This window comes from Petaurus breviceps, unplaced genomic scaffold (assembly GCF_028583685.1).
Source record: "Petaurus breviceps papuanus isolate PSGF00001 unplaced genomic scaffold, PetGlider_PUasm1.0 175, whole genome shotgun sequence".
NCBI lineage: Eukaryota > Metazoa > Chordata > Mammalia > Diprotodontia > Petauridae > Petaurus > Petaurus breviceps.
In genome coordinates this window covers 14,620,428-14,637,941 of record NW_027185764.1, presented here as the reverse complement: position 1 = coordinate 14,637,941, position 17,514 = coordinate 14,620,428, and the positions used below count along the sequence as shown (strand labels likewise).

Here is a 17,514-nt window from a genome sequence, read left to right as displayed (position 1 = left end):
GAAAATGAACTTCTTGTAAAGGAACTACTAAAGGGAGAGGGGGGAAAATACTAGACATTTGCATGATAATTTGATCAGACTTTTATAGAATGTATCTATAAATTATTTCAAGATATAGAAATTGTTCTTAAAAACTAAAAAATAGCACACTTTACCAAAACATCATAAGACAAATATAGCTTTACTACCTAAGTACAGGAAGAATAAAACAAAGTGAGAGATAGACCAATACCCCTAATGAACATAAATACAAACATTGTTCAATAAAATCTGGCAAAAATATTACAAAATTTATCTTTAAGAAAAATCATTCATTATCATCAAGTTGGATTTGTATCATTTATGAAAGAATAAATAAACCATTAAGAGAATAATCAAAATAATCAAAAGCACATGATTATATCAAGAGATACAGAAAAAACCTTTAACAAAGTATATTCATTCATGCTTTAAAAAAAAACTCTATCAAGTATAGGCATAGAAAAATTATTTTAATATCAAAAAAGTATGAGCCTGCAACTAAAAGCTTTTATTATATTAATTTTTTTTAAAATAGACACTTTCCTAGGAAATTCACAGTAAAGCAAAGATGTTCCCCTTTTATCAATGTTACCCGAAAGAGTTGTAGAAATGCTGGCAATAAAACTAAGGCAAGGGAAAGCAATTAGAATTACCCTGCTGATGACATGATGTGGAGCATAATAATAGCTAGTATTTATATAGTGCTTACCATGTGCCAGGCACTGTGTTAAGTACATTACAATTAAAATCCTAGGGAGTCAGAAGATAAATTGAGACATTTAACAGCTATAGTAAGTTATAATTTAAAAATAACTGCATAAAAATCAATAGTATTTTATAAAGGATTAATAAAACACAGAAAAGTAATCATGGAAACGGAAGTTCCATTCAAAGTAACTTCAAAATGTGTAAAATACCTGGGAAGCAATACACCAAAGTACACTCCATACCTGAATAGAAATAATTATAAAACACTGGTTAGGGGGTGGCTAGGTGGTGCAGTAAATAAAGCACCGGCCCTGGAGTCAGGAGGACCTGAGTTCAAGTGCGGCCTCAGACATTTAACACAAAAACTAGCTGTGTGACCTTGAGCAAGTCACTCGACCTCAATTACCCTACCTTCCCCCACCTCCAAAAAAGCAAATAAATAAAACACTGGTTAAAGAAACAAAGGACAATCTAAATAACTGGAGAAATAGTCAGTGCTCATGGCTAGACCACGATTATAACAGCAATAACATAACTGAAGCTCATTTATTGGACACAGTACTATTCCACTAAAACTATCAGAGCAATACAGTATAAAGCTAAGCAAAAGAAGAACAGCATTCACTTGGAAGAATGAAATACCAAGATTATAAAGCAAAATCATCAAAAAAGACAAAAAGGAATGGGGAACAGGATTTCCAGACCTCAGATTATATCCTAAAGCAGTAATCATCAAAACTATTTGGTACTGGTTAAAAAAATAAGAAAATTGTTCACTGAAACCAATTAGACAGGGAAGAATAAGAAATAACTGAACTAAATAATCAAGTGTTTGATGAACCTGAAAATGGAAATTACTAAAGGAGAATTCCATATTTGACAAGGATTGCTAGAAAAACTGGAAAACAATATGTGAGAAATTAGGTTTAGATCAACACCTTAGACTATAATCCACAACAAATTCAAAAAAGGATATGTGATCTGAATATAAAAGCCCATACCATAAAAAGAGAGAGAGAGAGAGATACCGATCTTCTATCTTTCACAATTGTGGTGAGGGATAAATTCTTAACCAAAAGTTAGGCATGATTACAAAGGATAAAGTAGACTATTCTGATTGTATGCAATCAAAATCTTTCACATAAACAAAATGCAAGTAGAAGAGGTCAAGTAGATAAAAATCTTTGTAGTAAATGTCTCAAAAGGGCTACATATCTGGTAAATAACAAATAGAAATATATCAGCACAAAATCCATACCTAAGAGATAAGCAGTCAAAGGAAATTAACAAAGCATTCTCAAAACATGAATTATAAACTATTAACAAAAATATGAAAGAATGTTATAAATCCCTAATGGGAAAAATAAAAAGCAAAATAACCTTAAGGCTTTATCTTACACCCAGGAAAGTGGAAAAGATGGCAAAAAATTTCAATTGCCAATGCTAAAGAAGATACAGAAAGACAAGAACCACTAATACATCACTGGAAGAAATATTAATTGATCCAACCATTCTGGAAAGTGGAAATATACAAACAAAATGAATAAATGTCCATGTTCTCTGACCTACAGATTCCAATGCTAAGGATATATCCCAAGGAAGATAATGACAAAAAGGTCCCACATGTAAAAATATTTACAAGCAGGGCTTTTGGTAATAGCAAAGAACTAGAAACAAAATAGCTGCCCATCAATTCAGGAATGTCTAATAAAATTTCAGGAACTGAATGTAATGACTATATTACAATGCTGTAAGAAACAATGAGTATAATGAAGACAGAGAAAAATGGAAAGACTTACATGAACTGATATAAGGCGAAGTAAGCAGAATTAGGAAGACAACATTCACAATGACAACAACAAAATCAAAACCCAATGGTATGATATTAAAATAAACAAGTATGATCACAAAGACAAGATATGTCAGAAGACAGCATCCTCTACTTCTCTACAGAGGTGGGGGACTCTGGCTGTGGGACCTAGCATATAACATCTCATGTTCAGTATGTTAGTTTTGCTTAACTTTTTTTCTTATCTCTCCTTTGATTCTTTATTGTACAGATGGCTCACTAGGTGCAGCAAGGATAACATTAGAAAATTAAGTGATGTAAAAACAAAAGTATGAAAAAATACTTTAAAGAGAAAAAAATAAATATAATGTAGAGAAATATAAGATAGGGAGGGATGTGGATAGCAGTTGACAGAGGTAGTACTTCAGCTGTCTCAAAAGAAGAGAGATTCAATGAGGAAATGGCAGCTTCAATAGGCAGCTAGGTGGTTCCATGAATAGAGTGTACGGGCTAGAGTCAGAAAGACCTGAGATCAAATGTGACCTCAGACACTAGCTGTATAACCCTGGGCAAGTAACTTAACCTCTGTTTCCCTTAATCCATCAGAGAAGGAAATAACAGACCACTCTAGTATCTTTGCCAAAAAAAGCTCATGGACCACAGGATCACAAAAAGTTGGACAACTAGACAACAACAAATAAGGAAAAGGTCAGGAAAGCACGGATTACAGATCAATTTGTAGAAGGCAAGAGTGATGAACAATTAGCTAGAAAAATAGGGGCTTAAAAATCTTAGATTTTTTATCTTGTAGGCAATAAGGAGCCACTGCATTCTATTCAGCAGCAAAATGACACAGTCAGATCTATAGCTTAAAAAAAATTTCAATTTAGCAGCTGGGAGGGAGGGCGGCGGTCTGGAATGGAGTGAGTAGACTTGAGGCCGAGAGGCTAAAGAAGCCACCGAAAGGGAGAAGTGATGTCTTAAGAAACATGGTAGCTCTTTGAATAGAGAGAAAGGGTCAGATTCAAGAGATGTTCTGATGGAAGAATGGCCCAATGTGGAAACTGATTTCATATGTGGAATGAGAGAGATGGAGGAGTTAAGAGTAATGTTGACACTGTAATTCTGGAAAACCAGAATAAAGATGAGACCCTCAACAACAGGGAAGATTAGAAGAGGGGTGGGTTTGCGGGAAAAGGAAACGAGTTTTATTCTAAACTTTTATTTTATTCTGGACTTGGATCTCGAAATTTGCTAGGTTTGAGATCTCTCCAAGATTCCAATGAGAAATGTCCAATAGGCATTTGGTGATGAGAGACGAAAGGTCAAAGGAGAATTTGGAGTTGGATATGCAGAACTCCTGAGTCATTCATATCGAGATGACAAATAAAATCGTGGGAAATGATAGTCACCAAAAAAGGGATTGCGGGGAGAAGAAAATCCATGAAAGATTACACTCACATTTAGTTGCCATAATATGGAAAATGAACCAGCAATGGGGCCTGAGAAGGAATAGCAAGATGGGTAGGATGAGAACCATGAGAGAACAGTGTCATGAAAATCCAGAGGAAAGAGAGTATCCCGGACAGGACAGTCAACAGCGTCAACTGCGAAAGATGAAGACTGAGAGAAGGCCGTCACCTCGGATCAGGAGCAGTGTGTCATCTCGTATTTGTAGACCAACACCTGGCATGGTGCCTTATACAAACCACCACTGTAAGAAACCAAAATGTCATTTCCTTTACTAACTCTAATCCCAAGCCCTCTGTGACTCAGTCGGATATATCATGAGTTCCTCCTGACAAAATGAAATTTATCAATTTCTCATAATAAGCTACTCTATGGACCCAGCTAGGCTGGTCCTCAAATTAAAAAAAAATACATGTCAGTACTGAGCCCATAGTCAAAAGTTTGCCACCTTGATAGGACCTACAACACCTTATATTTTACTCCCACAGCCTTTGAAACCCATAATCAAGTTCATGACAAGATGTGAATAGGACTTTACTAAAAGGCCCTGCATCTTCAACATTTTAATAAATGTTTGTTGAATAGAGCTAAAAATAATTATCTACCTACTGTGGAATATTTTGACATTAAAAAGTGTATCTGTAAAAAGCACTATTATAAAGTGACCTTCATTGCAAACCCTGGCATTTTACACACAGATAGCTGCCTAAATTAGCTACTCATAGTTCAGACTCTAGTCCTGAGTAAAGGTAATAAAGTTCATGAATAAGTTTATGGACTCCCAGAAAGAATGCTTTGATAGAAAGAATACTTTTAACTGTGAATACAACCCAACTAGAGTATAAGAATTGCCTACCTCCACACTTACCTTTTCTAAATCATCTTGCATGCTGCTACAAAATAATTTTTCTTATGCACAGAATTCATCACATTATTTCTCTCCTCAAAAATCATGTCTCCCTGTGCGCTGCACTAAGTATAACTTTTCTGCCTACCATTCCAGGCCCTGAACAACGTGGTGCCACCACACCATTATGCATGGCCTTTTCTCAAAATTGTCCTCTGCATAGACTATAAGAGTGAGCCAAATTAGACAATTATCTGATATCAAAATATATATGTATTTTAATGCTTCTATAGCACTTTTCTTAAGTAAGGCTGTTCCCTATCTCTGGAAAGCCCACTCTCTCCCTGCCTCCCTTTACCTCTTAAATTTCTATACATCTTTTTAAGTCCAACTAAAATGTCACCTTCTCCATGAGACTTTGCTGATCCCCAGCCCCTGCCCTCTGCTTAGTATAAACCCTGCCCCTCAGACCTCACAGAGCACTGAGTTTTCTAACTACATAGTACACCTACATACATACTGTTACCATGTAATACTAAACATCGTAAACACATACTAAGCTATAAGTTCCTTGAGGGCAGGAACCAAATTTTACCTCAACTTTTTATCACTCCAAATATCTATCACAACGCTCTATATACATCAGGAGCTTAATAAAGGTTTCTTGCATTTTATCTGCACAGGTTTAGTCTTTCTTGGAATGATGGAGAGAGTGGGAGGGAAGGGGAGAGGGACACCAGTCTCTCTACTTCATAAGACATGTTTATATGCGACTAAATTTGGACCAAATCACATTGCTCAAAGGAATTTCATCTTATTTCAATGAAGGCCAACAAGAGTCTCCATCAAGGTCATGGTCAAAAAGGTTCTCTAGATTAAATAGAAATCGATGACAATATTCTCAAGAGGACAGGATGGTGACTAACTACAGACTTCAAATCTAAGCCAATAGTAGATTCCACTTTCTCTTCTCTTCTTATGCACCAAGTAAGAAAAACAGGCAAAAAATATGTTTTTCCGAGCACATGCTCTTCTGGATAACACTCAAAAAAATGGGACGGGGGCCAGCGCAGAGGCCCGAACACCAGGGCACGCAGAGGCCCTGCTGAAGCCTGATCAACATGGTGGCAAGTTGACTCACCAATCACAAGGGCCATTGCCAGGCCTATCACTGCAGGGCTGGGCCTGGACGTATCTGGCTACAGAACCCACAAAATGACAGAGAAGCTAACCTGCCACTGAAGACAGTGCAGCAGGCCAGCAGGAAGTAGTCAGCACAGCACTCTTAGAGTCGAGCCCAGCCCCACGTGAGCCAAACATTTTAGCCTCAGGGCGGCCACAACCAGCCCACAGATGAAGGGACTTTAGATCACCAGCAGCTGTGGTGGTTTGCAGAATTATCAGCCCAAAGATGCTAAGGACAAAATGAGAGGTAAGTGCAGTGTGGACTTTGGGACCTGGGAATTCAGGAGTTCGGTCAGGCTTTGCCTCTGGGACAAGAAGAGGCTGAGGCGCAGCACCCCTGCAGCCGCCACCACATGACTGCTTCAGAGTTCCTGGCCTGCAGATTACAGGGGGCCAAGCTACCTTTGTAGCTTGTTTGAGGTGTAAATCACTCTTGCTTTAACCTACTTGGGTCTGAATTTTGATCTAGGGTGGAGGTGCTAGGGTGGGTGACAAGTTTACCAGAGCATGGGGAGGCTTCAGAGAAGATATCCAACTAATAGCTCCAGCAGCTGAGAAAACCCCAGTGATTGGGACAAAGGTCCCCCCTGGTAGCAGAGTTCTACTGTGGAAAAAGCTCAGAAGTCAAGTAATTGAGTGGCAACATGAGCAAACGAGGGGAAAAGCAAGCATAGTAATCCTACTTTACACTCCTATTTTGGGGACAAAAAGGATCAAAGCATGGAACAGGAGGAAGACAGTGAAGTCAGACCTCCTGCACCAGAAGCTTCCAAGAAAAGAATAAGTTGCTTACAAGACATAGAGAAGCTTAAGAAGGATTTTGAAAACCAAATAAGAGAAGTGGAGGAAAAATTGGGAAGAGAAATGAGAATGACGCAAGAAAATTATGAGAGTCAACAACATGACTGAAGAAAATAACACCTTAAAAAATAGACTAACTCAAATAGCAAAAGAGGCTCAAAAAGGCAATGAGGAAAAAAATGCCTTAAAAAGTCGAATTTGCCAAATGGAAAAAGAATCTCAAAAGCTACTGAGGAGAATCATTCCTTCAGAATTAGATTGGAGCACATGGAAGCTAGTGACTTTACTAGAAATCAAGATACTATTAAACAGATGCAAAAGTATGAAAAAATAGAAGGCAATGTGAAATATCTCATTGAAAAAAACCACTGACCTGGAAAATAGATCCAGGAGAGATCATTTTAAAATTATTGGACTACCTGAAAGCCACGATCAAAAAAAGAACCTAGAAATCACCCTCCAAGAAATTCTCAAGGATAACTGCCCTGATGTTTTAGAACCAGAGGGCAAAATAGAGGTTGAAAGAATCCACCGATCACCTCCTGAAAAAGATCCCAAAAAGAAACTCCTAGGAATATTATAGACAGGTTCCACAGTACCCAGATCAAGGAGCAAATATTACAAGCAGCCAGGAAGAAACAATTTGAATATTGTGGAAACACAATCAGAATAACACAGGATCTGACCGCCTCTACACTGAGGGATCAAAGGACTTGGAATATGATATTCCAGAGGTCAAAGGAGCTGGGATTAAAACCAAGAATCACCTACCCAGCAAAACTGAGTATCATGTTTCAGGGGAAAATATGGTCATTCAATGGAATAGAGGACTTTCAAGCATTCTTAATGAAAAAACCAGAGTTAAATAGAAAATTTGACATTCAATTACAAGAAGCAAGAGAAGCATGAAAAGGTAAACAGGGAAAAGAAAGCATAAGGAACTTATCAAAGTTGAACTACTTACATTCATACATGGAAAAACAATAATTGTAACTGATGAAACTTTTCTCAGTATGGGAATAGTTGAAGGGAATAGAAATGTATATATACATATATATGTCTATATAGGAGGGTATGTGGGCATATGAATACATATGTGAGTGTGTATATATGTGTACAGGTATACATAGACAGAGGGTACAGGACCAGTTGAATAGGAAGGGATGATACCTAAAAAGTGAAATTAAGAGGTGAGAGAGGAATATAATGAGAGGAGATGGGGAGAGATGGAATGGGGGAAATTATCTCATATAGAAGAGGCAAGGGAAAACTGTTACCATGGAGGGCAAGAACAGAAACGCAAAAGGGAATGAGTCAAACCTATTCTCAATGAATTTGGCTTAGGGAGGGAATGACATACACACTAAATAGGGTATCTCACCCTACAGGAGAGTAGGGGGGGAAGGGGATATAAAAGGTATGATGGAGGGGAGGGCAGGCTGGGGGGTAGGGAAGTTGGAAGCACCCACTTTTGAAAAGGGACAGGATCAAAGTAGAAAATAGAACAAGTAGGGGGTGGGATGGGATCAAGGGAAATATAGTCTGTCTTTCACAATATATCCATCATGGAAATGTTTTGCATGCCTTCACATGTACAGCCCATGCTGAATTGCTTGTCTTGCCAGTAAGGATGGGCGACAAGGGAAGTAGAGAAGGAATCTGGAATTCAAAGATTTAAAATCAAATGTTTAAAAAATGTATTATTATTATTATTATTTTACATGTAACTGGGAAATAACATATACAGGCACTGGGGCATAGAGATCCACCATGTCCTACTGGAAAGTCGGATGGGGGAAGACATAGGAGAGAGAAGATTGGGGGAGAGGATATTCAGTGGGATCACTGTTTTGGGGTGGTGGGTAGGGGAAAAATGGGGAGAAAATTTGTAACTCAAAATCTTGTGGAAATGAATGATGTAAACTAAAAACATTAAATTAAATCAAATTTTAAAGAGTCAAAAAATGAATCTATGTCGAATGAGGATTTTCTTTTTTTATTGAGGTGAGGGATTAAGCAGACCTCTTTAAAGCAATTAAAGGCATTTAACCAGTCCTTGAAGCCACCCCTATTTTTCTCCTCAGTAAACAGGCCTCAAAGAGCAGTAACTACACAACAGGATTTGAGATTTTGGGAAGATAAATTCTCTTCCTCCTAGTTGGAGGCATTTAGGTTTCGAGTCTCTGATTTGTCTTGTGATGGAGGCTCATTGCTTCTTAGTCTTCATTTTCTCTGTTGTATTCTTCCTGTCCCTAGCTTGACTGCCTGTGGGCTCTACTCTTCTAAAAAGCTAGGGGTACATACTTTTGATCAGTGTGGGAGCAGGATAGATAGAAAGTTGGTGATTATGGTGTCCAGATTTTACTTTCAGGGAAACTACTTTTTAGAAGAGAAATGTCAAGAATTGCTATAATCTCAAGATAAAACAAGACAACATGCAGAAAAATTAGCCCATTCAAAAACTTCCATAAAATGTACAAATAAAATAAAGAAGCACTCAGGATCTTGGACCCTAAAACTCCAAATGTGACAGTAAAGTGACAGTTCTAGCTATGGCCCAAGCTCTGACATCTGCTACTAAAACTTTGGCTTGAGCTTCAAAGGCTTTTAACTCAAACCCGTAGGTTTAAAAGGGAAAAAAAAAATGTTCAAGCTGCAGCTGAATTTGACTCAAACTCAGCTGTGTGGAGAATAGAAAAAGACTTGTAGAGAGTCAAACCCAGTGATTTATTCTGAATTAAAACCAGTTTCAACCCAACCAGCAACTATTTTGAGGTTGTTAATAGCAGATGTCACTTGCTCTTGGCTGATGCAAAAAGTACCAATTTCATGGAGACAGAGAGATATGAGATTCAGAGGATTCCTTTTTTAAATAATGAAACAACAATCACCTGCAAACTAATTAAACCAACAAAAGAAACCACAAACTCTTCTCTCAGTTATTACTTTTCCAAAGATAAAAATCCTACAGGTTTAATGAGAGAAGTCCAAGACAGTCTAGGACAGAACCTTGGCTGGCCAAACAGGAACTAGAACCCTGCCCTTCTAATGGGGGGACCTCTGGAGAGGCTTAATTTTGTTTTTAACTCCTAAGGGGGGGAAAGGGTTTGTTCCAGACTAATCAAGAGTCTATTATAGGGACTTTTGATTATGATAACGATATGAAAGTTCCCTAAAAAAGCCAGCTCCCCTGACAAGTACCCCAAAGATGGACATCAGATGAATGGAGAATCAGTAAAACCAAAGGCCTACACCTCTGAAAGCTCCTTCAACCAGTCTAAGGCTGGATAGGAAGACTGCCAGAAGCTTACAGGCACTCTAGGAAGGGATGCAGTGGAGAGCCAAACAACAGCCTTGATCTCACTGTTGCCTGACACTAGAGTCAATGGAGGGTGGAGCCAACAGAAGACTAAGTTGAACGGAAAGTATGCACCTCAGTGCCCTTTAAGAAGTCTAAAACAAGCAAGTTTGTGAGGAGAAGAAAAGACCAGATCCAAGTATAGGAGGGAAATGATGATGTTACCAGGTAGCCCAAGCCAAGGTACTCACCAAGAGGCCAAAGGTTGTTTTCTTACTAGTAAGAGGGGAAAAAAATGGAATTGGGAAAGGAATATGCCAGGGAAGAAATAAGGAGAAACAGTAAAAAACCTACCATTTCCTATTTCTGGGTGACTCCAGACGAAAATTATGAGGAAAAGGTGGGGCAGAAGATATCTCTTAAGAATCTCATTCCTTAGAGTTGAACCACTTCACCGTTCCACAAATAGTTATTTATTATTCATATGTATTTTTAAGCATGACTGAACACTGGGCTTTGACATAGCAAATACCACTCAAGAAAACCCCTGAACAAGCAAATTACTAAGAGAAGAGTCTCACTATCAATCACAAATACCATACTCCCCACTTTTAAGTTCTCTCATAACTTGCTCAATAAAAATATACACAGGACCCCTCATCCTTAAAATAGCTTCATTTTTTTCACCACTAAGTCTCAGTTTTCTCATCTGCAAAATGAAAAGGTTGGACACAATAGCCTTTGAGGTCCCTTCTAGGTCTATGACTACGATGCTTAAAACTTTTAACTGTACTTCTGTTTGAGTTAAAACTTGGAGATGTGCTCTGCTGGCATCATAGTCATTCAGTCAATATTCATTCTGACTTCATTTTAAGTATTTCTGGAGAATCTTTTTTGTATGATTTCCTGAAACATGATAGTCAAACTTTTTGTTTCTTTGTATTTTTCTTTAAGTATAAAAATTCCCAAATTGTCTGGTCAAGTTCAGCACTCTACCACTGTTGCTTTTGTTTACAGAAATCTGACTTTGTTATGAGGCAGGCCTGACTCCGAGTTAGTAAAGCAGTTTAGGCTCAGTATTAGAACAAAATGAAATGTTCATTGACAATCTACAATGGAATAGAAAGGATATTTAGGAAGGATACAGAACCAATTCAAGGAAATGAAACTTTCCTTATTCATAGAGAAACATGTCTGGTCAGAAGTTGGCTTGAATGGAATTGGACTATTCATCAAGCTTAAGGGACTTCAACTCCACTAGACTAGGATTTGGGGGCCTTAAATGACCCGAAAGCAACATCAGTACCTGGCAGATAGTTTAAGGATAGCTTCCCTGCAATTGAGAAAAACTAGCCTATCCAATGTGACAATGTAATAAATGTTACTCCTACCACAAAAATCCTTTTTTAGTTTTGCCATTTTAAAAACTATTGTTCAAAAGTTTAATTCCATAAAGGAAGTATATGGAATTATAGTCTATTAAGTGCTTACTATGTATATGGCACTCTGCTAGGTACTAAGGGTTTGAAAATAAAAATAAAATAGAGTTTCTGCCTTCAAGAAGCTTACCTTTTTTTTTTTTGGCAGGGGGGGAAGGCAGGACAATTGGGGTTGATTGACTTGCCCAAGGTCACAGGGCTAGTGTTAAGTGTCTGAGGCCAGATTTGAACTCAGGTCCTCCTGGCTCCAGAGCCACCCAGCTGTCCTGAGAAGCTTACTTTTTACTGCATTTTCTCATTCTCCCCAAGTCACTCTGTTTATCTGGAAATCTCTGAGATTTTCTACCACTTGTTCTACTTCAGATTTCATGTTCACTTCCTTCCATACATCTTTTAGCTACTTCAATTTCAATAGTACATATACCATTTCTCTTGCTATGATTCTAAACAATGTAGTTGTGGTTGTTATCTCAAGTCTTTTTCTTCTTCATGGAGATGGTATCTGATATGGGTTTGGAAATATGGGTAGTTTTCAAGGAGGGGAAAATCAGTCAGGAATAAAAAGCTAGAAATATGGAACACGATAAGTGAAATGTATAGAGATTAGAAAGGGTGAGAAGTCGACCAAGAATTGAAAGTAGTCTACTTTTTCCTTTTTATTGCTTTTTTTATTTTGGAGGGGGAAGGGCAGGGTAATTGGGGTTCAGTGACTTGCCCAAGGTCACATGGCTAGTGTTAAGTGTCTTGAGGCCAGATTTTAACTCAGTTCCTCCTGACTCCAGAGCCAGTGCTACCTAGCCGCCCCTAGTCTACTTTCTCTTGTTGCCTCACAAGTTAGTGTAGTGTCAAGTGGTAAAGGGCTTTGAATGTTTCTGAGTAAGATATCTGAACTCAATATTTTAGGTAATTGGAAACATTGAACACATGTAATCAGGGGAATAGCATCATGACAAGTATCCATTTAGGAAGCTTAATAAGGCAGAAGAACTGGTGTTTAATCCTTTAAAAGATTTGAATACAGTACTATTCCTAGAAGCAAGCCAAAGGGAAGCCAGTAACTACTAATCTCTCACGCTCTTGCCATTAAAAACAGGTGCCATATGTGTCATAACCTCTGGTTACAATGAACCTGGCAAGTTTTGGTGCCAGGGAGTAGAGTTAAGTTTCTAATCAAAGCCCAATCCAAACAATTGTCCAAAAGCCCAGAACTCAGCTTAAGCGCTTCAGAAAAACGAATTATATGGATCCCCAGACACATGTAAATAAAATGAAGAAATTTCAAATTTACAGTTGCTGCCTTCAAACTCACTCACTTAGCTCAAGAAGGATTAAAAGGACTTCAAAGCAGCCTGAATTCTTATTAAACCAATGTGACCACCCCAGGGATGCTAGAATATTCCTCTGATTAGCAAGATGCACTCTTTGAACTGTTTGAGCTAAAAAAAGCTCTCAGAACCTTTAAAACAAATGCCATAATTTTCATTCCTTGTTCAGTTTCAATTTTGGAAAAATTGATCACTAAATATTAAAGAAGGGCAAATAATAGCTCTAAAAGTAATGTCAAAAAAACTATTCATGAATAATATTCAACAAACTTGAGATATGAATGAAGGTTTTACACTTATTCAACAAGGAGATCCAGGCTTGGGCATGTAATTCAATGGAAAGCTAAAATCTAAAGAACACTATGAAGTACTAAAAAAAAAAATCCAAGTCTGGGGAAAAGACATGACATATCATGAACTGGGATGTCACATTATGGACCCACACCAAAAGGATATGATCCAAATGAAGACACTGAGATCAGCTTTAAGTCCAGTAAGTCAATCTCCACTCCATTCAGTCTATGTTTAACCACTCTCACAAGTGTTCAAGGACTCACATAACAAGACATGCAAATTTATACTGGCCACTAAGCAAAAAAGCTAGGTGGTGCAGTGAATAGAGCACTGGCCCTGGACTCAGGAGAACCTGAGTTCAAATCTGAACTCAGACGCTTGACACACTTACTAGCCATGTGACTTTGACAAGTCACTTAACCACAACTGCCCTCTAAAAAGCAAAAAAAAAAAAAAAAAAAATAAAAATTTGCCTTTTCCTAAAAAAAAAAAAAAAATATATATATATATATATATATATCCAAAAGACAGTATAGTGATATAGGACTAGAGGTTATAAGGAACTAAGGCTGTTCTGTAGGTCTGGGAGTAATCAACATGGAGATGACAAATAAAAATTTTTATTACCTACCTAAAGGGAGAAGAAATGAAAGTTCAGGATAGAGTTCTAATAATAGCAGCTTATTTATAAAGCACTTTAAAGCATGCAAAGCAACTTCACATGTGTTATCTCATTTGATCCTCATATAAACCTTATGGGAAAGGCTCTATTATCATCTCCATCTAACTGATAAGTAAACTGAGACTGAGAGAGGTTAAGTGACTTGTTCAGTATCACACAGTAGTTAATATCTGAAGCAGGATTCAAGCTCAAGGATTCCTAATTACAAATCCAGCACTCTATCCCCTGCATCACCAAGCTGCTCATGATATAGCAAAGGAGACTGAGAAGGAACAGCCAGAATGTTAGGAGGAGAACCAAGAGAGAGCCGAACGGTGGAAGGCACCTTACAAATAAAAAGCTACATAAATTCAAATTATCATTTCATATGCTTACCTTATAAAGACATTAGCAGACATCTGAAGAATGTCTTTACTAAAAAGTAGACCTTCCTCAAAACAGCCACAATAAAAATCCAACTACACGTATTACTTCACCTTCTACATCTGGGCCAATATTCCAAGAAATAAGGTAGAAGGGAGGAATGATGGCCACTGGTTCTCATGTCCTTATTCCATTTCTCTCCAGCAAATAAAATATGGTAAGAACAATTTCTGGTATCCACAGTGGCCCAAACTCAGAAAAAAAAAGTTTCATTCTACTCCCAGAATGTTCCCTTTATCACCTATAGAAGTAATGGGGCTCAGGATCAGGCATGGTGTGGTTCAGATGGAGAAGCTTGAATGGAAGGGGCACAGCATAAAGAGAGCAAGAACTAAGAGAAATCCATTATTTAAGCCCTGAGAAGTGAAAGCTTAGGTGTAGCAGTCATCATCCAAGGACAGTTATACTTATATCCCCCAAACAGTAGTAAAAATGACAGACTGATCTTGTTGTAGGAACAGAACATTCCAGGGATCAAATTGTTTTTAACCTTTTGAAAACTCTATCTCCCATAACTATGCTTCTCATCTTCTGTTTCATCAACTAGAAAATCAACATTCTACAAAACAAACACAGTTCAAAAAAACAATGAGTGGCCAAACCTTGACAAGTTTCCCAATCATATTAATTCAGTCTATTTTTTCTTCTGTACTATTAGACTGTATATAATTTGAAGGACTTAATGGTTAGATGACAATATTTCAGATCTTGATGTTAGACTGGAAAAGGTTGGACACAGCCCAAGAATGATAAATTTAAAGAATCAGGAGATCTCAGCTGAAAGAAGAACCACATTATTTCTGTAGAGGGGTAAAACATTACTATATATCTGCTTAACCCTAGAAGGCATGTCAGTTAATGCAAAAAATGCCGTTTTATAATTTTACTTTGAAATAAAAATTTTTATCCTATTTCTAGTTTCTTTGCCTTACTAATTTTTTAAAAAATGCATTGAGTCAAATGATGCAGACTGTTCCTTCAAGGCATTTTTAATTTCTGTCCCTCTACTGTTAATAAACCTAAGTACTCCCCTCTTCCAATCTGACTCAAGACTCCTCATTGTATGGGAACCTCACTGGTGTAATATCAAAGTCCCTGAACACAAAGAGAACATTAAATCCTCTTCAATCTAGTGGAGCTGATCCCAACTCTCCACAAAAGCCAAAAAAGAAGAGCAAATATAACTCACTTTTTCACAGAAAATACAACTGCAGGAATATAATCACATTAAGGACAGAAATGGGAGCATTTTCACAATTACTATTCTTTGGTTGCCAGTTCTGCTCTCCAAAAAGCCTGAGAAGCTTCACTACCTTCATGAAATCCCTGGTTCTGATCAGCCAGAAGTAATTATAACTTCTCAAGAGTCTGTGCCACCGGTTTCTACAGGATTAAGATAAGGAAGGGATTGTTGTTATAAACACAAGCTACTTGATCACAAGCTACTCTGGTTGGGTTAATATATAAAGTTTCAATTTCTTTTCAAAACCACAGTCAGAATGGGAGGTGTTACAGGATTATAAATTCAAAAACCTCCAAGAACTTCCAGGATACAGCTATTAGACTAAAAAGAGACCAAAGTGTGAAAGACACCTCAAGACAGTAAAAACTACTAAATTTATGTAATATTTTCTCATTCTTAGTGATCACAGTGAAACCAAATAAGGCCAGAAAACCTACAAAAGGTAATCTGGTTTTTCATCAACAAATGCACATTTATCATATACATTTACTGAAGGTGCTTTTATGCCCAAACATTTGTACCTACTGAGAGTCAGAAGTCATACCATACTTTCTTGGTGGTAATCTCTACAATATCTAACCAGGTGGAAGTCCTCAAATATTTTTTGTTGCTATAACAAGAATATCTTGGTCTGTTTTTACTCAAGAAGCTTGTGTTCTCTATTATCTTACTGACCAATGAAAAAATTCTGACAATTATGCCTTAAATATAAGTAACTCTTCCAATCTTTTCTACCTATAAGAGATCTAGACACTATAGTGTTCCTGCTCAGGTGAAAAAAAAAAACACTTCACTTTCTTCCTGAGGATTCAACAGTTTAACTTCCAAGAACGTAGAGCTGAGGTGAAACTGGCTATTTCAAAACTGAACCTCCTCACTAGTTTCTCACTTTCTCAGAGTCGATTCAACTGTAACACCAGGAACAAGAGGCAAAATCCCAGAAGCCCCCAAAGCAGGAGGCCTGGATCTGTTACCAGAACACAGGCACTTCCATTGGTTGGTTCCATCCCTCTGGAGTCTAAACTTTGATGGCATTTACCAAGAAACTTTGCCAAGTAACTGAGCCAGGTCGAGATTTTAGAACATTATATTATTGGCATAGAAAAGGTATAATCCAAGCCCAGATTCCTGGCCTTCTACTCAGCTGGATGGTCTGCTTCCCATTTAGAACAGGCTTTCCCTTCCCCTTCCTGGAGAAGGGTATGTGTCATAGGACAGTTTGTTTCCAGTTCAAGCTCAGAGGCCCACTGCATTCAGAGGATTCCTGAAAAAGGGGACATGAATATACAACAGAAAGAAGAAAAGGGAGAGTAAATTTTTTTTCAGGGAGCTGTCAAAAACTTGAAAAAGAAACCACTAATAATGAATAGAGCACCAGCCCTGGAGTCAGGAGGACCTGAGTTCAAATCTGACCTCAGACACTTAACACAAAAACTAGCTATGTGACCTTGGGCAAGTCATTTAACCCCAACTGACCTCCAAAAAGCAAAAGAAAAACCAAAAAAACACTAATTATCCTGAAGCCAGTCCATAAGGAATGAAAAATCACAGTTAAGTGAAAGAATACCACAGTATATGGAAGAGTTATCTTTTAACCTATGGATATGGAATAAAGATTATTCATTTAAAAAAAAAAGGCAAGGCAAGTCACAGGTAATGTTTTTAGCATTAAATCCAAATGATCAAGTCAGCAAGTCAGCAACTCTAGTCAAGAAAATACCATATACAAAATTTCTGTTGCAATCAGAAGAGTAACTTCTACTAATATATTTCTCAGAAATTTCAAATCTTCTGGCCTCCTACCACAGAAGACCATCACTTCACTTTAAAAGGAAAACAGTCCACCAAACATAATAAATAGTTCTACCGTGATCATCATTACATTAGAGACTGTCAAGGAATACAAAAGAAGTAGAAAGTATAAGAAGGGGGCTCCACTATATCGGCAAAGAGACATTAAAATAGGAAATAAAGCAATGTAACAACCAA

The 17,514-nt window shown here is 37.5% G+C and overlaps 1 protein-coding gene across 3 annotated transcripts in view; it reads right to left on the bottom strand.

Annotated features, from left to right (window-relative positions):
- Positions 1-17,514, bottom strand: part of MAD1L1 (mitotic arrest deficient 1 like 1) — an 865,451-nt gene that overhangs the window by 768,175 nt on the left and 79,762 nt on the right. The gene's annotated exons all lie outside the window — the stretch shown is intronic.